Below are 24,235 nucleotides of genomic sequence, written 5' to 3'. Positions count from 1 at the left end.
CCCACCTCAGGGAAGTTTTCTGATATTATTTCTTCGAATAGGTTTTCTAATCCATGTTCATCTTTCTGTTGTTCTGGCACCCCTATTATTCGTATGTTGTTTCGTTTCATGTTGTCCCAAAGCTCCCTTAGGCTCTCCTCCTGTCTTTTAATTTTTTTCTCCATTTGCAGTACAGTTTGAGTGTGTTTTGCTTCCTTGTCTTCTAATTCACTAATTCGGTCCTCTGCTTCTCCCAGTCTACTGTTGATACTTTCAATGGTGTTTTTTATTGCAGCTATGTCGCTCTTCATTTCTTCTTGAGACTTACTTAAGTTGTTGATTTTTTCATCTGTTTCTTCTAGCTTCTTGCATAAGTAGTTGATTTTTTCATCTGTTTCTTCTTGCTTCTTGCACATGTGGTGCATGTACTCTAGGACCCTTATTCTGAATTCTTTTTCCGTCATGTTGCATATCTCTGTCTCACTTAGCTGCTTTTCTGGCGAGTCCTCCTTCTCTTTCCTTTGGGGGTTTCTTTGTCTACCCATGTTTGATCTCACTGACATATCTAGTTGTTGAGTCGTTCAGTGGCTGCTCCCTGGGTGGCAGTGGCTTCTCCCTGGGTGGCAGTGGCTCCTCGGGCTGTGGTTGCTCCTTGGGAGGTTGTGGTAGCAGCGGCTTCTCTGTTGATAGCAGGGCCTCTGGTGTGTGCTGTGCACAGCTGTGGTGGCTCTTCTGGCTGGTGGAGGAAGGCTTCACACACAGCAACTGTTCCCCAGACAGAGCATGTGGTGATCAGGAGGCCGCTGTTGCTTGAATCTGCTGCATTGATTTAAAGGCACAAAATACAACACAACAAGGCACAACGTACCAGGCACTGAACACAAATGTATTTACGATATTACTAACCCCAAATAAAGGTGGCCACTCGAGCTAAGAGAGTTAGGAGATAAGGAGGAAAGAAGAGAAAAAGGTAGAAGAGAAAAAAGAAAGAAAGAAAAAAAGGAAAAAAAAGGAGTGCAAAAATGAAATTGAAAAAAGGGAGGGGAAAAAAGAGGAGGAAAAGAAAAAAAAGTAAGAGAGAAAAGAGAATGAAGTATGAAAGGGGAAGAGACTATTTATATGAGGAGAAAACTCCTATAGATCCGCCACTAATACCAACAAATTACAGCAACAGATTCCTGGAGATGAATACAAACTACAAACAACCAATAATATCAAGCGACGCAAGGGAAAACAGAAGCACAGAAATAACCGAGGGGGGAGGGGCAGGAAAATAAAAAGAATAAGCAGACTAACCTCACAAACAATCCTAAAAAAAACCCCAATATACTCGTCAATCAAGCAAACAACAATAAAACAATAGAGAGAAAAAAGAAGAAGAAGAAAAAAAAATTTGGATAGTGAAGGAAGGGAAAGGTGTATAAGGATTTAGAGCAGGGGATTGGATGTAGGATATATAAGTAGGGTGAAATTTTGACAGGGGGTAAAAAGAATAGGGAAAATCTAAAGCTGGAGTAGGGTAAGAGAAACAGGATAACAAAAGGGAAAAAGTGGGGAAGAGGGTTTAGCACAGAGGCAAATTGAGGTAGAGAAAAATGTTGCTAAAGGAACAATGAAAATAGAATGGAGAACATTAGTCCCAAAATAAAATAAAGACAAAATAAAATGACACTTTAAAAAATGGTAAAATGGTAGCGGTAATAATACTAGTTAAAAATAAAAATGTAGTGCCGGAACCGGTTTGGCTCAGTAGATAGAGCGTCAGCCTGCGGACTGAAAGGTCCCAGGTTCGATTACGGTCAAGGGCATGTACCTGGGTTGCGGGCACATCCCCAGTAGGAGATGTGCAGGAGGCAGCTGGTCGATGTTTCTCTCTCATGGATGTTTCTAACTCTCTATCCTTCTCCCTTCCTCTCTGTAAAAAATCAATAAAATATATAAAAAATAAATAAATAAATAAATAAAATAAAAATGTAGTAGTTGAAAGGGTAAAATCAGGTGATGGGGGAAAAAAAGAAAAGAAAAAAATGTTTTCTTAGTTAAAAGGTGAAAAAAGTAATTTAAAAAAATAAAAATAAAAATGTGCAGTAATGCAGGTGCTTCAGATCTTCTACTCTTCTTTTTGGCACGCCCGGAATTCAGGAGAATGTTGAATTTCCCTCTGATACACTGTTCCTCCGTGTTGTAGCCATAGTCCTGATTTTAAGGCAGGCTGTATTGGTTCCCCTTACTGCCTTATCTGTATTTACAGAAGAGTCAGTTCGTGGCTCTGCCTGTGGGTGGCAGTGTGTCTGGATTGACCTCCGAGGCTATAAGTTTTCTTTGACCAGGAGTTCTCTATTGTACCTGAACCAGCTCCTCCCAGAGCTGGTTCCCCCAGCGCCACTCCCAGCTTTGTTTCCCAGGCTCCCCAAAAACAATCTTCCCCTACAAGCTCCGCTAGCGACCCCAACTGGGCAATCACATGCACTGGGATCATCAATCAAACTCACAGATTTAAGAGGAAGTGTGTAAACAAGAGCCTGGGAAGCTGTGCGAACTTGCAGGGCTCCAACTTCCAGAACTGCTCAGCGTCTCTGTGCGCGCTCTGGCCCCTGGCACCAAGTAGCCGGCCACGTAGGAGAATCTGAGGTTGCCCCTTTGCATCCAGTCCAACTATGGGCTTATGTATAGTGTTACCTTCTGCCAGCAGCCCTGTGGGAGCCCTCCCCACTTGCGGGTCACGCTGGCCTCTATGGGCACGGATTTTGGGGGGCGCAGATTTCCCCCCTAGCCCGCGTGTGCTTTCCTCGCTCCAACCTGAATTGCAAACCGCACCTTTGGGGGATGTCTTGTTACATCTGTATTTATACCAGTTGATTTCAATCCTGTCAATTTCTATTGCAAAGGTTAGGGCATTTCTTACCTCTATTCCAGGGAGTAAAGATTATGTAGCTTAAGCGTGATTGTTTGTAGTTAAAGTGATTAACTACCCGCCTGGCACTTAGTTAAGGGGTTTTATCCCCTCCCTAACTTCAGGGAAAAATCCCTACCTGGGGAAACAACCTTTCTCAGAGAGGTGACCTTGGTTAAAACACATAGCATTAAAGGGAGCAAACATATTAAGAACAGTATTCTATATATGCCAGGTCCCTTAAAACATATGCTGTGCAGATGTTTCTTTCCTGCAGCGACTGTGTCAAGCAGCAAGGATGGACCGACTTCCGGCATGTCTTCAGATAATTTTTTTTTTAATCAGAGGATTCTTCTGTAATTTAATTTATTTCCCTCTAGTACTCTTGATGAATACCATAACAAAGTCTGTTGACAAGAGTTTTTATGCTTTATTTGCAAGTGTCTCTGTTGTGATTGTGAATAGTTGTGTAGCAGTAAGAAACTCAAGCTGTCCACCCCGTGGGGCAGGCTGGAACCAGCCATAATCCTGGGTAGGACCTGTTGCAATGTTGTGTATCAAGTATTTTTATGTATTTCTGCTATATTTTTCTACAAAAATGGAATAAAAAAATGTTTTTAAAGCCACATAGTGATTTAACTCATCTTGTCCAAACTAATTTGCTATTATGCTTTGTCAAGTATTATTTTTGTATTGATTACCTTCCTTCTTCTGATCATTCATTATGGCACGAGTGCTACACTCTTTTCCTTTTTTTATTTTTATTTTTTTTTGGTAGCTTATTTTCTATGGAGATAATTGTTTTGCAACATGAAGAAACTGGTCCTAAGGCTGGTCTCAGTCATTAACATGTCTGTCCCCTGTGGTATTTACTACTCAACTATACAGATGCAGTCCAAAATATTTATTTCCTCAATGTAGGTCATTTGTGTTATTTCGAATTTCTAATATATTAACAGAATCCTGCAGTGAATATTATTTTTTTTATATATTTTATTGATTTTTTACAGAGAGGAAGGGAGAGGGATAGAGAGTTAGAAACATTGATCAGCTGCCTCCTGCACACTCCCCACTGGGGATGTGCCCACAACCAAGGTACCTGCCCTTGACCGGAATCGAACCTGGGACCCTTCAATCTGCAGTCCGATGCTCTATCGACCGAGCCAAACCGGTTAGGGCTGCAGTGAATATTCTTAAGTCAGGATTTTTTTCAGCATATCTAATTACTTCTTAGTATATCTTAAAATGAATTTCAACATTCAAAGAATAGGAAAATTACACCTATATCTATGTCTACCTTAATCTATATCCATATCCATGTTCTTATTTCTATATCTTTCTATCTATTATGAGTGATGAAAGAGAGTGGGAGAGAGAGATGGAGAGAGAAGCTGTGCTGAATTATACTCTAGAAAAAGTCTGTGGGAGTGTAAATTTCCCAGCACTAACACCACTAGGGAATGTCATGTTAAAAAAAAAAAAATAGAGGGGGTCAGGACTGAATGTTCCAGAGCTTCTCCAGGAAGGCCTGCAGGGATGGCGCCTCCACATTCTGGAAGGTGTTCTGGACTCTGCTGTACAGGATGAAGTATTTCATCTGCTGATAGATGAGCCCCAAGTGGTCCTCATCGAACAGGATGAAGACTCCAGGGAAGCCATTAGAGATACTAAAGTCCGTGCCATAGAAACACATCCTGCAGGTGCGGGGGTAGTTCTGGTCTCTTGAGCGCACGCCCACAGGCAGAACAAACGGGACGGGCTGCTCCTCCGAAGCTGCAGCCCCGGACTCCCCGACGCTGGGCTGGGCAGGGCTCTGCCAGCCATGGCCCTCGCTTTCCTCAGTCCCATCTTCTTGCTGCTGCTCCCGGATCACCTGCTCGTCAATCTCCTGGACCACGCGGGAGAGCTCGTTGAAGTCGCGGAAGAACCCGTCATCTGGCAGCTGGATGCGGCGCCTGAGGTGGATCTCCAAGCTAGGGTTGGAGTCTCCCGTGACCGTCGTGAGCCTGGCATACTTCCCATGGAAGCTGAGCATGGCGATCATTAGGCCCAAGTCATCGTCTTTGCATTGGAAGAGGCCTGGCCTGATGAGGTCGTCCGGGTGGCTCGGCGGGAGGTAGAGGCGGCGGTAGGTCAGGCAGTCATACTGCTGTCTGTCCTCCCGCACCAGCCACCGCCCAAATTCGTCCCTATGCCAGGTTGGTGAGTCCTTTCGGTGGTCTGTCCTCTTGCACTGGAGGGTGAGCCTGTCCTTCTGAATCTGCAGGTGGCGGCTGTGGGGCCTGCTGTGGCGGCCTTCCACGCACTCCACCTCCACCGCGGCTGATTCCCGCTCCGTCAGGCTAATTCTGAACGCGGGCTTGAATGGCATTGGGCCGTCCACATGGGTGTTAAGGGAAGGCCTGTACGTCCAACCAGTAATGCCTAAGCCGTCCACCACGACATTCAGCAGTGTTCTATAGTCCTCAGTATCTAGCTGCCACAATCCCAAAATGTGTCTGTACGGGTGGAGCAGCTTCGCATAGACTTCTCGATAAGACATACCAATCGTCTCCAGGTTCTGCAAGTTTTCACGAACGCCATACTCCTCGCGGCAGCGCCGTCTCCAGATGCTGTCGATGTGCAGGATGCGGTGGAATTTGGTGCAGGCCAGGGCCAGGCTGGGCAGGTCGGTGCCGGGGAGCGAGGCGAAGATCTCCACCAGCATCTCCACCGGCAGGTCCTGCAGAGAGCAGCGCGGGGTTGGCATGGGGCTGGCGATTCCTCCACTCCCTGCACCGCACTGCGCTGCCTCGTCCGCCTCCAGGTGCTTTTCTGCCGGGACCAGGGCTGGCTTGCCGTCGGCCACTGTCGTCTCAGCTGGGCGCTGGCGCTTCTGAAGACACTGACATCCCCGCGAAGAGCACATGTGGCAGAGGCGAGCGCCCTCCTCCATGCCTCCAGGTGAAACAGCCACCACAATGTGAGCTGCTGCTCCTCAGGGGCTTTAAGCTGGCTTGTCCCGCCCTTTAGTCCAGCCACGCCCCCAGGTCCTAGCCACGCCCCCTCAGAGGAGCCAATTGTAGGACTTTAAACCCAAGCCCATTAACAGTCACCTCCCTTTCCCAGTGCCCCCTCCTTGTCTTCCCGCCCTAGCCCCAGGCAGTCACTGATCTGCTCTCTGTAGGGATATGCCTCCAGGGATATGCCTATGGGGGAAGACAGTTCACAGAAATGCAGTCAAAAAAATAAACAGTGGTACATCTACACAATGGAATACTACGCTGCGGTAAAAAAGAAGGAACTCTTGCCATTTGCAACAGCATGGATGAAACTGGAGAGCATTATGCTAAGTGAAATTAGCCAGTCAGAGAAAGATAAATACCACATGATCTCACTCATTTGTGGAATATAGAGAACAACATAGACTGATGAACAGGGACAGATCCAACGACAGAGAAACAGTGATCAGACTATCAATCCCCAGAGGGAAAGTAGGGGAGGGAGGGGGTAAGGGGAAGAGATCAATCAAAGGACTTGTAGGCACACATATAAACCAAACCAATGGACACGGACAACAGGGGGATGAGAACATGAGTGGCGGGTGGGGGGGGGGGGGTGTTAATGGGGTGATGAGGACACATTTGTAATACCTTAACCAATAAAGAAATTAAAGATTAAAAAAATAAAATAAAATAAATAGACATTGATATTTTTAAAATTTTGTTAATTGTCTACCCATATGTTTTATTCATTCTTCCACTAAAGGCTTGGCCTTTTTAATCCTGATTTACAGAAGTATAACGTAAACTCAGAAAGGAGTTCAGAGAGCAGACTAGAAAGACCTGCTTGCAAGGCAGGGCGCGGTGGCACCCAGCAACTGTATTTGGAGTGTCCTCCCCATTCCCTCTGTGATGGGAGCACTCACTGCACTTAACTGTTCGCACACAATGTGCTTGTGTCGGGCACCTGCTCCCCTCTGGGAGCCTGGGTCTGGGTACATACTGGGCAGAGGGGGCCCTGGGCTCACACCAGTTGGGCCCACTTTAAATTCTTAAAGTCATCCAGGAATGAAGTCTTTGTCAAGATGAGCTGCTGACTGCGAGCTTCAGTGCGGCTCCGTGTGCCTTCCAGATCCGCGACATGTCTTATTACTTCTCAATGCCATGAATGAGCATCTTCTCCTAGTGTTTATAAGTAGGTTCTTAAATGAGGGAGAGGAGAGCCGAAGCCCAGGCTGCACGCCAGACGGGGATTTTTAAAATGGCAAATATTTTAAGATAGCTTCAATTTTTTCCAGGCAAAACCTTTAACAGAGATCATACGGTATGTTCTAGATCATAACTCTGTTAACACAAAACACATCCATATAGGGAAAAGACAAGAAGAAGGGCTTTGGAAAGATAATGCCCTTTTTTAAAAAAGAAAAGAAAAAAGAGTAGCTCAATTAATTTAATATAAACTCTTAAGAGGCAGGAAAAATTATTCAAGTTAATTAGAAGTAAAAATGGCTTTTATGTTGTTTTATGTAATTCTGCTTCTGCTGAGGAAAATTAAGTATCTCCATAAAATTAAGTCCTTTGGTGCAAGCTGCCAACTATGCCAATAATTTTGTCATTTTTAGAACTTGCTGAAAAAGAACACCATTTGCTGTATTAAGTGGACAAGAGATGGCTCGGGGGCTGACAAATGATGGTCAGGACAGGAAAAAATAGAATCCAATGTTCTGGGAAAGGAACAAAATCAACACGGGAATAAAACACTGCAGAGAAAGGGCCATGAGCCCCAGCCAGTTTGGCTCAGTGGATAGAGCGTCAGCCAATGGACTGAAGGGCCCCAGATTCCATCAGGTCAAAGGCACGTACCTCAGTTGCAGGCTCAGTCTCCGGCCCTGGCTGGGGCACGTGTGGGAGGCAATCAATCGCTGTGTGTCTCTCACATCGATGTCTCTCTCTCTCTCTCTCTGTCTCTCCCCTTCCTCCCACTCTCTCTAAAATTCAATGGGAAAATATCCTCAGGTGAGGATTAAAAAAGAAAAGAAAGGGGGGGGGGGAGGGGGCGGGCAATGGTTGTCCATCGGCAACAACAACAATGAAAATGCCCCAGAAAAAGAACTAAGACCACAATAGCAACGAGATTTCTAAATCTGGTTTTCAAACTAAGATATGAAAAATGGCCTCCAAGTCTACTTCTCTCATGACTTTCCTGTTCTTGAGTGTGACATTTCGATGTCTCTCTCTTGGCTGGAATGTGTCCTCAAGTTCTATGTTAAATAATGACACACAGGCCATTTATTTTCTGACTCATTTTCACGGTATGTCTTTCTGTTCACTTTCAAATGTCTTTACAGATGTGACTTGTTCTAAAATTCTCGCTCCGCAGTTCTCCCTGCCAGCATGATGGCACTGGGAGCCCAACAAACCCTTTTCCAAAATAGTTGCTGTAAAATGCGACAGAACCGTCAGAAACATCAATGCCGGCGCTCTGGAAGTTGATCAAAGGCATACCCCAAACTGAGAAGCGTTTACTCATGAAAACTACTGCAAGTCAGACTCGAGCTGTATGAGTTGCCGGCATTCATGCCTGGAGTTGCTGCCGTCCACGGCCCAGCAGCCCCGGTGCTCGGCCAGGGCGGGACAGACAGGGGAAGCGGCCCTTTGCCGTGCCTGCTGGAGCGGGCTCACTTGATTGACTTGGAGGATGCCCATCACACTGAGCATGTCCGTGGCCCGACACAGGGAGAGCCAGCAGCTTGCCCAGGGCTCCGGTTCTGGTGGAGCAGGCGATGGCCCGGGAGATTACTGGGGATTGAACAGGAAATTTTAGGTGAGACCATCACGGGGGACTTGATAAACTCTCCGTGCATCCGGTAGACTGAGGGCTTGCACGTGCCCAGCAGAGACGGGAGGGGACCCAAGCCGCCCACACCCTGGGCCTGAAGCCTACGCAGGAGATGCAGGAGTGGGTGGTAGTGAAAGCTGGAGCGGATCTAAAAGAGCTGGGTCCTCGTACCTACAAAGGAGCCCAGCAAAGTACGGCCATAGGTTGGGAAGCGAAGTCCTGTGAGTGGCAGTGGTGGACAACAGAGCCAGGAAACAGTGACAAATTCTATTTTTGCTTGACTGAGCCATTAAGAGACACCCTGGAACTGATAAGAAGTAACTGGATGATATTGCCCGGCCAGTGTGGTTCAGTGGTTGAACGTCAACCTATGAACCAGGCAATCAGGATTGGATTCCCTGCCGGGGTACATGGCCAGGTTGTGGGCTCATTCCCCAGTGTGGGGCGTGCAGGAGGCAGCTGATCCATGATTCTCTCTCATCACTGATATTTCTATCTCTCTCTCCCTCTCCCTTCCTCTCTGAAATCAATAAAAATATTTTGCTTAAAAAAAAAAAAGAAGTAACTGGATGATATTTTATGATATTTTGATGCTTTGGGGCAAGGAGAGGGAAGCAGCGAGGAGAGGAGAATGCAGACACCATGCTGCATCAGAAGGACACAGCAGTCCCACATGTAGCTCAGTCCTATCAGTGTGCACCTGTGGGCTCCCGTGGCTCAGCTGGATGGAGAAACGTGGGTGACACTCCGCGTTGCCGGATTCAGAGTGAATTTTCGTAACTGTGTCAGATTGCCCAGATCCGTGACAAACTGTTAGCTTTAAAGACTTCAGTCTCGATCCACCATTTTTCTTTGTCAAATGCTGAAAGGATGAATTTAAATGTCTAAGACGTTCCTGTAATATTTCCTCTGAGCGTTGGCGGTGGCCGCGCTCATCAACAGCGTAGGCCCGCGCGCGCCCATCACTCACAGCGCAGATGACTGGCTCTCCCAGGGCTTCACCAATAGCTTCTCCCAGATCCTAATGCTCCGTACAGTTTATCGTTATTAAGCTGCTTCTTTTGTTCTCTGCGGGCAGAAAAAGAAATTGCCAGATTAAATTCCATCACGCCACTGTCTCTGCGTTCTGAGGATAGGGCTGTTTTAGCCTCTGGCACTCGGAACTCTGCAAGCGTTTTATCCTTGCACATTAACAATTCCACTCTTGGCTTCGCACAGACAAGTCCTGTCCATTTCTCTGGATTAGTGCTGTAGGTTAAAAGAGTAAATTCAGAGACACAGAATCTGGGGATGCATTGGGTCCTTTTTCTCCACATTGCCAAATATTACTCTTTCTTAAGAAAACTTCACAAAAGAAGAAAGGCACTTGGTCAAATAAAAATCCCCAAATCCAGTCAATTCAATGTGCAAAATTGAGCAAGAACGCTGAATTCGGTTTTCTTTTAAAAGATTATTTCTGTCTTGCCCAATTTTGCACACTAAATTATCCACCTTTTGTTTAATTTTTCTCATTTTAAAAAGAGATTAACAAAAGAGCTTATACGCGTATATGCACAGCCCATGGACACAGACAATAGGCAGTGAAGGCCTGGGGGGAGGTGGGGCAAAAGCTGGTCCCTTTTCTTCTCTCATTTGATGGCGGGGTGGGGGGGAGTTGGGGGAAATGGGGGACAACTGTTATACCCCCGACAATAATAATACATTTTTTAAAATAAAGTATTTTCTTTCATTTCAAATGTGAGCTATACAAATAAAAATGGAAAAAGAAAACATTCAATTGTTACCACCCAAAGCCAACCATTTCAATATTTAGGTTTATTTCTTTTCAATATTCTTACACTGTTTCAATAGCTAGATTTTATAGATTCATGTGTACTATTGGTTCTGGGCTTTTGTAGTTAATATTATAACACAGAATTTCTCCATGCTATTATAAAATCCTTACAAGTATAATAAGTTCAATAATATTCTCATTAACTGGAATTGGTTGATCATCTGATGATTGACCCTCAACCAATAAGTTTGCAAATAATGCAAAATGAATATTTGTGCGTGTCAAGCTTTTTTTAAATTTTAAATTTCATTTGTTTTCTTAGAATGCATCCCAGGATGTGGAATTATGGAAGAAAAGGATAGAAATATGTTTTTAAATCTCTTGCCTTATTGTTTTCTAGTAAATTGAAGTAAATGGCACTATTACTTGGTGTTTGCATGAAGGCCCTTCCTGTAGCATTCCTCACCATGATTCCAAAAAGTTATTTTGCTAGCGTGATGGATTAAAATAAGCACCATGATTGTTTTAGCACTTGTATGCTAACCTGTTTCAAAAAAAAATTGTCAGAGAGGACAAACACTTCCCTAAAACTGCTCACTGGCTAGCTTAGTCGGGGGCCAGGATGAAGGGCCCTGGAGTTACTTGGGAGACGCCATTTCTGACATTTTTTCTACTAACGCTTTCTTAGGTTTACTCTAATTTTCTCAGTCTCTGATAGGCTGTTGTTGCTTCCATTGCAGTTTTAAATTTAAGAATCACATCCTTTAACTCTGTGACTACACCAACCATACTCATCATTGTGGGGTGCTTCAACCACTGTGCTAAGTGATATGTATCGAAGGTCACACAGCCCATGAGGAAAGCATGAAGATATTCAAACTAGTCTGCCCAGCTCAAAATCTCACTTTGGGGATTTGTGTCAATATTAGCTTACCTCGCATGGTGCTATTTTCATGATAACTTTCTCTAGATTAGAGGTTCTGATCGTTCATTTTATGTGTCAACTTAACTAGGCCACAGGGTACCCCAATATTTAGTTTAACATTGTTCGGGGTGTCTGTGCGGCAGTGTCTGGGTAAAAGGAGCATTTGATTTTTTTTAATATGTTTTTATTGATTTCAGTGAGGAAGGGAGAGAGAGAAAAAAACATCAATGATGAGAGAGAATCATTGACTGGCTGCCTCCTGCACACCCCACACTGGGGACCAAGCCCACACCTAGGCCTATGCCCTGACGCAGAATTGAACCATGACCTCCTGGTTCATAGGTTGATGCTCAACCACTTAGCCACACCGGCCGGGCAAGAGCAGCATTTGAATCAGTGGCCTGAGTAAAGCCGGTGACCCTTCCCAGTATGGGTGTCCTCCTTTAATCACATGAAGGCCAGAATAGAACCACAAAGCTGAGTCAGGGCGAAGTCTCTCCCTCTGCCTGTCTTCAAGCTGGGCCACTGGTCTGCACCTGCCCCAGACTTGAACCTGGACAAGAACTTGCACCTGTGTCTTTCCTGGGTCTCCAACGTGCCAACTGAAGACCTGGGGGCTTCTTCTCGGGCCATGACCACATGAGCCCATTCCTGCATCTATGGACTGGTTCTGTTTCTGTTGGTTCTATTTCAGACTAACACAGGGATAATCTGGGATCAATAACTAGATTTCATGGAGGCTATAAAGCTCCTAAATGTTATGCAGGTATTTCTGGGTGAAAGTTGTCAGGTGTATTTTTCTTGGTGGGTAGCCACAATTTTCATAAGATTCTCAAAAGATCCTGTCATTCAATAAATTCTAAGAAACAACAGCATAATTTCTGTTTTCTTTTAAATTGAGGACATGAATTTGGTATATCCTACATGTTCCCTTTAGTGCTCAAGGCTATCGAAGACACTGATATTTCAGAGAAATGACAGAGTCCTATTTTAAATGAGTTACGCTCCATGGTTTTTCCCTTTAATCTATTGTCAAAACATAGATGTATACGTATCCAGTTTGGGTTTAAATGTACTAGGAATCTAAAAGTGCTCTAGGGGACCATATTAATGGGTCCTATACAGGTTTCCATGGTGTTCACAGGGTTTCATCTGGATCTGCATGGAGAAACATAGGAAGGAGGTGAAAGCAGCCTACCATTCAGTCCAGTTCTCTGAAGGGGCTATGGAGGCACTTTTCTGGAGATGTTCCCTCCCTAGCAACTCGAATGTGGTAGAGACAAAGGCACCACACCTGTGCTTTATGGTGGGTGCTATTCGTGCTGGAAGCTTCCATTGGGGTTCTAATACCGTCAGTCACGCCTGGGGGAGCCCAAGAGCCTGCCTCCCGGAAGCCCTCCCTCTGCTCTCCCAAGACAACCTTGACAGGGACATTCCTTTTCCCCACTTCCTCCTCAGGCTCATTATTTTCTTGTAAAAGGGGCGTCCTCAGCTCTGTGCTTTCTATTCGACTCATTTGACAGTAAAGGTGGCAGAATCCTTTCACTTTCCTGAATTAGGATGACACCTCTCCCTGCTTTCCCACGTTGCTGAAGATTTCCCCCCATATCAACACCCCCTGTCAGTCATGTTAATGAGCATTTGGGAGGAGGCAGAATTTCCAGGACCTAGACACACACACACTATCCTTAAACCAGCCCCCCTCCCATTGTTATCGAATCATGGAGCCCAGATCATACAGATTGCATCTATTCAGTAAGGATTGCTCTTCCGTGGGAGAGAAGCGTGTGCGTTCCCTGGCCCCGTGAGGTTCTATCTAGGAGATACCTCCTCTGTAAGCTCATGATTCCGCCACAGAATTTGACCTCTGAGCAGCAAGACTCTAAAGCTGGTGTTCTTCACCTTTGTCAAGAGCAGGGGGCCGCCTGAGTGAGGGTTTGCTCAAGTAATGGAATCTTAACTTCTTTTATGTTATCTTTGGTCCGCAGGCTGACGGCTTTATCTTTGTCTGTGTCAGGATTCCAACAACAAAATAGCTCTCACTAACATAAAGTGACAGGTAAATCATTTAAAAACAATTGCACAAAAAGTTCTTTTCAGTAGTTCATTACCTTTCTTAATAGTCATTCCAAACCCTGTCCACTTTAATGATTCATGAAATCACTCCCTAACAGTACATAAAGCAGGTACCTTCCAGATTTTCAAATTTCATTGTGGTTATAAAAGTGAAAAAAGAATGTTCCCTTCTCTTCTCTCACCTGGTGAAGAAATAACAGTTCAAGTTTATGATCGTCATAAAATAAATAAAAACAGAAAACCCCATAATAATACAGATTGATTCCTTTGTCATTTCAACAGCAGCAACTGCACCTGAATTCAGGTAGGTTGTCTTACAGCAAAACTATTTGAGAGGACTCAGTCAGAGCAAGGAAAAAAAATATAAAACATTTTCTCACCCTCACAACTGTTCCACGTGACTTTATAAATAGACCTTAATTATTTTCTTATTCAAAACATGACTGGAAAATGAATATTGGACTAACAGATGCTGAGTAAAATTATTCACAATTCATGTCTAAGATCAGAAGAGGCAATAATATAAATGTTTGGTGTTTAATAATCTAAATGTTTGGTATTTAAAACTAAAAGTCATTGGCCCAACTAACCCCTATTCTGAGTTTACTGTACGTCAGTTGCTTTCTGTGATTCTGTAGAGTTGAAAACCAGTACCATTCTCAGCTTGATTCTCAGGGAGATTAAAGGAGAGTTGCAATGACAGACATGTGGATGAATCATTGTAGCAGAACAGAATAAGTAAAATCATAGAAGTATGCGACTTCCATATTAACATTACCCAGAAATGAATCATCAGTTCATTAATTCTGTTGGGGAAAATACATGGAAGTGATGACGAGGCAAAGGAAGAAGGCGAATCCGTCGCAGTGGTTAGTTGTTCACTTTCCAGGAAAGTGACTGTAATGAAGACGATGCTTAGATGACTTCGAGAAGAGCAGGGTGCTGGGGATGCTATTTGAGGGAAGAGGGCAGGAGTGACAAGCAATCCTGAAAGGAGGTGGCAAGGCCAGGTCATGAAAGTTACGTCAGAAGGAGTCTAGGTCCTGGGAACCATCAATGAGCTGTAGGCAAGGCAGTGATTCAGTCACACATGCATTTCACTGTGGAGTGGGGATTGATGAAAGGCCAAAGACCTGAACCAAAAGGCAGAAGAATCATCGACAGGGCATCGCTATAAGCTAAATAGGAAAAGACGAGACTCTGCAATAAGGTAATAGCTATGAGAATTAAAACAGATGCAATTTAGCAACAAAAAGACACTATAGGGGAGAGAGCAACCAAAGGACTTGTATGCATGCATATAAGCATAAGCGAATGACGCAAACAACAGGGGGTGAGGGTGAGGGTGAGGGCAGGATTGGGGGGGATGAGGGAACATTGCGGGGATAAGGACACATTTGTGATACCTTAATCAATAAAGGGGGAAAGGCATTATAAACATAAGGAAGAAGCTAAGAAGATTTCTAGGAGTTTGGCTTGAGAAGTTGTGCAAAAGTCTTACCACCCGTCCACAGATACCAGCACTATAGAGACTCTTGTTTATCCAGAGAAATAATAAATTGCTTAGAAATTACATTATGCAACCTGGACCCAGTCAGCCAGGTATAGATGTGTTTTGCTTTGTTTTCATTTGTAAATCTGAATTGGTGTGTTTATTTTCTACAAACTTACACTTTGAGAAAAATAACAAAGACATATTGTAAGCATCTATTTATGAATCATCATAAACACTTTTTTTATCTTTTCTGTGGAAATGTATGACAATGCTTCCTACAGTATCAAAACACAAATCTAATTTTAACTGCATTAATTCCACTCAATAAACCTTTATTATAAACTTCCTATGTCATAAGGAATAGGCTAGGGCATGGAGATGTAGTGATAATTAAGAGAGAGTCCTTGGCCCCAAAACATCCCATATAATAAAAGGCTAATATGCAAATCAACTGAACGGCAGAATGACTGGTCCCTATGATGTGCACTGACCACCAGGGGGCAGACACTCAATGCAAGAGATGCCCCCTGATGGTCAGTGCGCTCCCACAGGGGGAGCGCTGCTCAGCCAGAAGCCAGGCTCACAGCTGCCGAGCACAGTGGCAGTGGCAAGAGCCTCTCCCGCCTCTGCTGCAGGCGGGCAGTAAGGAGCGAGGGGTCCTGGACTGCAAGAGCCCTGGACTACTAGAGGGATGTCTGACTGCGGGCTTAGGCCCAATCCCTATGCCTAACTCAGCAGGTGGACATCCCATGAGGGGTCCTGGACTATGAGAAGGCGCAGGCCAGGCTGAGGGACCCTACCCCCCAGTGCATGAATCTTGTGCACTGGGCCTCTAGTATAGTGATAATTGAAAATCGAACTCTCTGGAATACTCAAAGCGAACACTTAATTTTAAGTTAGCATTATTTACACTAACAAAGTCACAACATTAGTCATTCAACACAGGGCTTTCCAGCAGCAAGAAGCCCCGGGTGCTTGGGAAGAAGTAAGTCATGAATGTCTACACACAGACGCGGAAACAGACTGTGGATCCAACCACCAAGTGAATGGGTCAGCAAACCCAGAGCTGGCCTCTACAAAACAGAAACTCCTCTGGAATAAGCCTCAAAAAATGAGCACTTTAAGCAATTCCGATATTTTTAAAGTTAATTACACCCCACATTTGCAGTTAGTGTATTTGGATATTAATGGCACGAGGGGGAAAATAATAATCTCCTGAAACGGCAATGATGGCTGGGCCTGGTGGCAGCGCCCTTTCATCAGGCAGCTATTCTCTCCTCGCCTTTCATCTCTCCCAGTGAACACGCGAGCCGTGTTCATCAGCCTGCTCACAGGGCTTCTGAAAGCGCTTCATTATCTGTTCTATGAATAGTCGCCAGGCTTTCTGAGCCAGGCGTTGGTTGCACAGGATGATGAATATTTAAATATGTTGTTTTCTCCCCGTTGAAACCAAGTTGGAAATCAGGAACCTGGGAGATGTGGAGCTGACCATCTTGGTCCATCATGTCCAAGAATGTTTCTGGTTCTCACTGAAGCCACCTAGCTACATCATTGTCAATAGGATATTTCCCACGAAAGCAACCCCTGCACCCCTTCCCTTTAAAACCACACAGGAGAGGCTCTGGAAAACACAAAGGTTATTACACTCCCAGGTTCTGGACACACGAGGCACAGCCTGCCTCACAGCGCCACCTGGGAAAGATAAACCAAGGGTCCTTAGGACTTTGTTTAAACTTGGTTTAAATCCTGGTTGTAGAAAGCGTAACCCTCTCTCAGAGACCTAGCCTGTACCCCTAGGCAACGGAACACAGTAGGGACCTGGCGAATGGTCACATCTTGACCTAAGTTATGTTTCAGCTCCTGAGCCCTGAGGCTGAAGGACCCCCGGCTACTTTCCCATGAGATCAGATAGAGGGCCACCAGAAAAGACCTCAGAGCTGCCCTCAAGTCCTGAAGAAACGATTTCTTACCCTCACCTCACCTCTGACCAATCAGCTCCCAGCACAACCCCAACCCCTCACGCCCGGTGTCTTGTGACTTTTCTCTATATAATCCATAACCTATACACCACCGGGGAGTCGGGTTTGTGGATCACTAGCTCCCCACTTCGTATTGGTCAATTCAATATCAAATTATTTCTTTTCTAGAAGACAGGCCTGGGAAGAAGGTTAAGGTCATGACCTTTACTGGGTTTTTGCAGGAAAAGCAAGGCAGGTTGAACAGCCTAGGACTGGCTAACGGAATCACTTCGGTGGGCTCGGAGCTGTAACCGTGGTCCCGAGTCAGCCTGCACCCGGCCCTGGACGCTGCGAGCAGGGGGATGAGGCCTCCTGACGTGAAGGGGCCAGACGGAGGGGGCCGGCTCTGTGTTTCAGAGACCCGCTCCAGCTGGACCCTCGGCCATCTCTAAGAACTGGCCATCTCACGGAGGGGCAGTCTCTCTCCAGCTAGAAAGACTATTTTAAAATATTAAAACATCATAATATACCAAAACATTAAAGTGCTTACAACACAAAGAACTGCCTGAATCGCCCAGCTCCTTCCTCATCTGCTGGAGTCAAGAATGTGGCCGTCAGAGTGAGCAGAGCCTCCAAAAACTACCCTCTGAGGAAGTTTGCTGGGAAGGCAGCTCTCATTTTTCTTACTAAAAAGTCTCAATGACACAACACATTCTAAAAATACAAGAGGGGAATCTTATTCCTAGATGTTCATACCCTCTTTTCCCTGTTAAGTTGTTATTTGTGATTATTATGCAGTAAAATAACCATTAACATAAAAACGTGTCAGGTTAATTCTGGAGTTGCTTGGATATAATTAGACAATCACCCACAAGTGTTTCCTTCGTTTTCCCACCTGCTTTTCTATTTCTTCAGTTCGGGCTCCAGGTGTCTGCGTGGTGGGACAGGGGCCAGGAATAGCGGGAAGCAGTGCTGGGAAGAGAAAGCCGTCAGCAGAGCCTGTGGGGTGTGGAAGTTGGAGTAAACTCCATAATCTAGTTAGTTAAGTGGAAACCTGTGAGGCTGACATTCCTGAAGAGGGTAGTTGGGCTGGGAGAGCCGTGCCAGCCCCCAAGGCCTGGGCACTGGCGGCCACGGCAGCTCTGACCCTCCATTTCCTCTTCCGTAAAGTCAGTGCATTTGACAAAACGATTCCTAACGTACCTCCCCATACTATGACTCTACCACTTTCATGCCTTTAATATTGAGAAAAGGTAGGTGATAATGTGTCTTCTCAGCACACCACCCAAATAGGACATGATTAAATAATAAACTGTCAGGTTTTGACTGCATGGTATAATTTTTTAAAATGCGTTTTGAGGCAGGAGCTTGTTCTAAGTTTTCATAGATGTTAATGTTTGGTTTTTAATTATTCTTCTCCCACACGGTACTAGTAGGAATACTTTATTCCTGGACTTTTTCTGTCAGCATCTGTCTGTGACCTTGTTCCGAAATATCACATCATCAGCACATAGATGCAAGTCTCCTGTACACAGAAAGCTAAAAACTAAACACGCAATTCATACTGAAAGGACAAAAAGGAAAACAAACTTATAAGTTTAAAGTTCTATCACCTTTTTTTAATAAATAAAAAGTATTAAATAAATTGCTTTTTGAAACATAAACGACCCTTTGGCTGACTTACTTTTAAGCCTCTAGCATATTGTTGTTCATTCATAGAGTTGACTGTAAAATATTATTGAAATGCATTGTCAGAAGGTCAAATCCAACTGTAACAGCAACCCACCCCACCATTCTTTTGATATTGTTCCTGTAAATATGGGCTCTAACTAATGTGTAGCTTGTAGAGAAACAGCATGTTTGTATGAGAATCCTAGGAACTAAATTCAGAAGATACAGACTCCAATCTTCAGTGGTCCCAGCTCCCGGAGAACTGCTGACCTTCAACTGCAAAACCAGGATGATGCACACCAGATCACCCACCACTCGGCCCTGGTCTGCATGTGGAGAACTTTCCAACCCCCTCCCCTTGATCTCTTTCTTCTGCTTTCCTTTTCCCTCCTTATAAAAACCTCTGCCTGCACTGAGATATTGAGATGGGCTTTGGACAAGAGTCCCCATCTTCTCAGGTTGCCAACACTTGAATAAACCTCTTTCCTTTCTCACCAATACCTGTCTTATGTGTTTGGCTTTCATGGAGACAAGCAGACAAACCTGGGTTTTGGTTACACAACTGTGCCTGCTTTATCACCTCCACCCCAACGGGACTTGGTTGGAAGGTCTGTAAGGAGGATTCTCTGAAAGGTCCCGGGCCTCTGGGGGACCTTGCTGAAGGCGGCAGCCCCTACCTTGACTTCTCCAAACAAGTCCGAGCCCCCAGGTGTTTTGCTAGAATCTCTATGTTTGGTCTTTAGACACGACCTTGTAGAAGCATGTGCTTTCTCAAGGATATTTTACCCTGCTGATTGTATCGAATAGTTAATTTTAGTTCAAACTGTTGTACCAATAAAAGCCTAAGGAGGCAGCCAAATGGGGCTACTGGGTGGCGATAGCCAAGTAGTCCCTTAGCCTCTCTTTCACAAAAAACATGTTTCAGAATAATCATTCATCCATCATTCAGGGTCTGCCAGCCAGACCTGGCATAAATTGAGCATTTTGTTGTGTTTCCATCTTTCTATGTACATTGTGTCATGCTATTAATATTATAAAACACAATTCTTTACTTTCTCATTGACATATTGCAAAGTATCTGGAGGAAACTGGGCTGAGTGTTTGCCAAGTTGCCATTGCAGTCATACCCAATAGATAAGAACCCACATGCCTTTGGTGTGCCTTCTTCTATCCTTAGGGAAATTTAAATCCATAAGGATCCAAACTTATCAAGGATTTTAGTGGAAAATGGGTAAGTTCTTCCCAAACACCTGCAACCCCTACCAACCCACAGAGAGCACAGGCTCGCCACAATATTTTTAATGCATTTTTATTGATTTCAGAGAGGAAAGGAAAGAGAGAGAGAGAGAGAGAGAGAGAGAGAGACATCAATGATGAGGGAGAATCATTGATTGGCTGCCTCCTGCACGCCCCACACTTAGTATCAAGCCTGCAACCCGGGCCTGTGCCCTGACCGATAATCGAACCATATCCTCCTGGCTCATAGGTCGACACTCGTCCACTGAACCACCCTGGCTGGGCCTCTCCAAGTTTAAATGCTGCAGTCAGTCAGGCAACTCTGCAGAATCACCAGCTTCTCTGCAAAACTGACTGATTCTCATCAGGGCACTCTCACCTACAGCTACGGACTGTGTGATTCCCTATTTTGAATCAAATTCCTGGGACTTTTAGTTTTCTTTTTGTTGTCACCACCCTGGACCTCAGCCCATGAGCCCTCACGCAGCTCCTAAAGGCAGAGATGGCTGGGTGGATTTTTAAAGCAGCTGCCATGCGTTTTCAACATTGATGGATAAGCGTCACCCCGTAGGGTGGAAGAACGGGAGAACAATAGTGTAGGCTTCTGCACTTACACAAGCTTTACAGGAAATAACTGCTCCTAGTGAGAATATTTCTCCTATCACAACAAACTCGATTTCTACTTCAAATATATAATTATATCAGGGTGAGAATAACTGGAAAACAATGCTGCTAAATGCTGGCTTTCAGTCACCACTTGTCTCAGTCATGCCGAATGCAGTGATTAGCAATAGCACTATTGATTATTAAATGTCAGAATGACTAACTACATTGATGAAGTCATGGAGACAAATAGCATACAAGGTTGATTATTGTGACAAGTTTGGCCAAAGTCCTGAGTCAAAAATCCAAAAGGCTCTAAAAATGTAAAAGGAAACATCTATGACTAGATCCATCATAATCACAATTAGTCATGGCATTGACCTTGTTCACAACACAAGCGCCGTGATAATATGGTGGGTATAAAATGCAACTCATCATTCCAAAAGCAGTCGCTGTGAGCCTACTATGTGCTCACAGTAGTCGAATGCTAAGAACACTTAGGTCAACCGAATACGGAGGACTTCTTACCATCCAGTTGAGGGACGAGGTAAAGGAGGAGTAAATAAGCCAATAAACAATGACCAGAGATGATGACGGCTATGAATGAGATAGAGAACGAGCTGTGACAGTGGGTTGGTTTGGGAGGGGGATCCTAGGGAGAACTTAGTGATGGAGCTCTTCCCAGGCCGAGATTTCCCACGTGCAATCCTGTTGAGCAAGAACTGGGCTTGTAGGAGGATCTGAAAAAGGCAGCTGGGCTAGAGCTTTGTAGTGTGAGTGTGAGTGTGAGAAAAACGGGGGAGCTGGTCAGCTACTGGGTCCTAAGAGGCCTTGTTTGCTGCGTCCTAATGGGTTTATTTCACAAATACTAGGAAGCAACTCATTCAACCTGAAGGAGCAACGTACTTGCATTTAAGCATTAAAACAATTCCCCTACCAGCTGATGGAAGCCACATGGTGTGTCGAGGGGTCCAGGGACAGGCTGGGGTGGGGAGGAAATAGCCTGGAGAGAGGGCAGACCAGCACCGATGGGAGATGCCGGTGTTCAAACGAGCGTCGTGATGCTGAAAACTAACCAAGGGACAGGCTTAATGTTAGTGTCTGGGGTGATGATTTTAAGATTTAAATCATTTAAATGTTCTCTTCTCCTCAGCCCCACCCCTGCCCATTTTAAGTGTCTGATCCTTTCTGGGTTCCTCACCTCAAAGGCATCTGAAATACTCTGTTAGTTTCTCCTTTTTTCCAGAAGCCGAAGCCCAATAAGACCATGGTGTCTCATAAAATGTCTACTTCTTTAAAGGATCATCCCTACAACACACAGATATTATCTTGTTTCTTCTGCTATAATAGAAGCCCGCCCTTGACCCTCTACCCACCACCCTCCAGCTTTAACATCTTTAAGTCTCTATGGACAACGAAACTTCGTAAACGTCTGTCTGTCGTCGCCGGCTCTTCTTCCCCACCTGTTACTCCTGGCTCACCTCTCCCTGATCAGGATTCTGTCGCCTTCTTCCCACTCAGATCTATTTATAATCTGGGTCCAACCAGGACATGCAAATCACAACACAATGTTAATGAGGGAAATTTAATGTAAAAAAAGATAAGCTGCATGTTAGGAAATAGGACAGGAGAGTAACTGTAGAGAGAAAGAGAGCTGTCCGGGGCACCCGTCCGCTGTGGGAGAGAACCCGAGACAGACCCACTGAGAAGGGGACTGGACCTCAGAGGAGAAAGTGGGGCTGCACCATCCGGATGGCACGGAATTTTACTGGGTTTCCATGGTCGCTGGACCTGCCCAGTCTGTGGGGCAAAGTGGAGGGCGCCAGGAGCAGCAACCTGTGGGGGCCCACCCTGGCCACACAGGTAGGCCCACATCTAGAACCACAGGAAGCAAACGGCCCCCAAATGCTGGAGAGAGCTGCGCGTGCGTGCACTTAGCCGGGGAGAGGCCACACTGCTCCTCAGTCACCAGAAAAGGCTGGCTCCCCAGCAGCCCCACCGAGAGCCTCCGGAGCCAGAGCGGAAAACCCCTTCTCTCTGCAGCGTCTCCCCCACCCTCTCCTGACATCGGGCGGCTGGCAGAGAGGAACTCTTAAAGAGGCATCTCCGTTCTCACAGGTGAGCAATGGAGGATGGATTCGGAGCTGAGCCGATAAATGGGTAGATTAATGGACACCGGGCAAGGCATAGCCTCTGCCTCCGCCCCGCCAGCCTCACCCGCCAGGACGCCCATCAGACACTTCCTGGGGCCTGACCTACAATCCGAGGGAACAACTGTTCTCAACAACAGGAGGAGGACTCCCGTCACCCATCCCTCCCGCGTGTGAGTGAGTGTGCCGGGTACATCCTGCTCTCAGCGAGGTCTCAGGAGCGTGGACGGAGCTGAAGCTATGCAAGCAAGAGGACGCACTGATAAATGCGTCCCTGCCCGGGACCTCCGCTGAGTCAATAGCTCATCTTCTCCCAGTTCAGGATGGACCCCCGTGGGCCACAGTAACCCGAGACTCGGTGCCCTCTGACCTCACGGTGAGCCATTCTCTCTATGGGCAGCAAGAGGAGGTGTAGGGTTAGTAGTAGTATGAAGGCTACTGCAAAATCTTTTGAAATCAATGACACTAAGCAGTTTATCCGACATTGCCACGTGTCTGGGGGCTTATCCCTGCATATTTCCTTATGTAAGTAAAATCAGTCCCACACTCTCTGAAAAGTCAAGGAGACCAGCACATAACTGAGTGCCATTGCTACCCGGGCGCATAAGATTTGTTGGAATAGAAATGTGCCCTGAATATTCACAGAAGTTGTTATTCTTGGATCTTCAGCAATGTTAAATATGTAATATAATTACACCTCTATTTCCACTCCTAATATTTCTCCCTGCTTCGTTTCTAAATCATCAATTTTTCCACATTTTCCTCTTCAGTTATTTAAGTAGTACAGTAAGCTTGTTTTCAGTCAGTTTTAATTAAAATATTATCTATGAGCACTTTCAAGCCAGATTGTCATCATCAGAGCAAGGGAAAGAGTTGGGGCAATTTTGGAGAAAACTCTGTGCCAAATCCAATTACTAAGATGGATGTTTTCATTTTGCTCTTTTTCTTCAACTAACCTTAAAATATGTGGGTGAGCATTCTCTATAGAGAGCCACATGGTACAAAATCCATGAAAATGCAAATGCTCACTGAGACGGAGGAGACAGAAGAGATGGAGGAGGAAATGGAGATGGAGACGGAGATGGAGATGGAGGTGGAGGAGACTAAGGAGGAGGAGATGGAGATGGAGGAGATGGAGGAGGAGACGGAGATGGAGATGGAGGAGATGGAGAAGGAGACGGAGATGGAGGAGGAGGAGGAGATGGAGATGGAGGCGGAGGAGACTGAGGAGGAGGAGATGGAGATGGAGGAGATGGAGGAGGAGGAGATGGAGATGGAGGAGATGGAGGAGGAGGAGGAGATGGAGATGAGGAGATGGAGATGGAGATGGAGGAGACTGAGGAGGAGGAGATGGAGGAGGAGACGGAGATGGAGATGGAGGAGGAGATGGAGATGGAGATGGAGATGGAGATGGAGGAGGAGGAGGAGATGGAGATGGAGGTGGAGGAGACTGAGGAGGAGGAGATGGAGATGGAGGAGATGGAGGAGGAGGAGGAGATGGAGATGAGGAGATGGAGATGGAGATGGAGGAGACTGAGGAGGAGATGGAGATGGAGGAGATGGAGAAGGAGACGGAGATGGAGATGGAGATGGAGGAGACTGAGAAGATGGGGGAGGAGAACCCCGAGTCCGCTACGCTCCCTCCTCATCCCAGG

General features: G+C 45.5%; 1 pseudogene; it reads right to left on the bottom strand.

Annotated features, from left to right (window-relative positions):
• Positions 1-4,364: 4,364 nt before the first annotated feature.
• On the bottom strand, positions 4,365-5,825 carry LOC139017048 (F-box only protein 31 pseudogene; annotated as a pseudogene).
• Positions 5,826-24,235: the final 18,410 nt, after the last annotated feature.

Source organism: Myotis yumanensis, unplaced genomic scaffold (assembly GCF_028538775.1).
Source record: "Myotis yumanensis isolate MYYU_CA2020_CCGP unplaced genomic scaffold, mMyoYum1.0.hap1 SCAF_9, whole genome shotgun sequence".
Taxonomy (NCBI): Eukaryota; Metazoa; Chordata; class Mammalia; order Chiroptera; family Vespertilionidae; genus Myotis; species Myotis yumanensis.
This window is presented reverse-complemented; position numbering and strand designations above follow the sequence as displayed.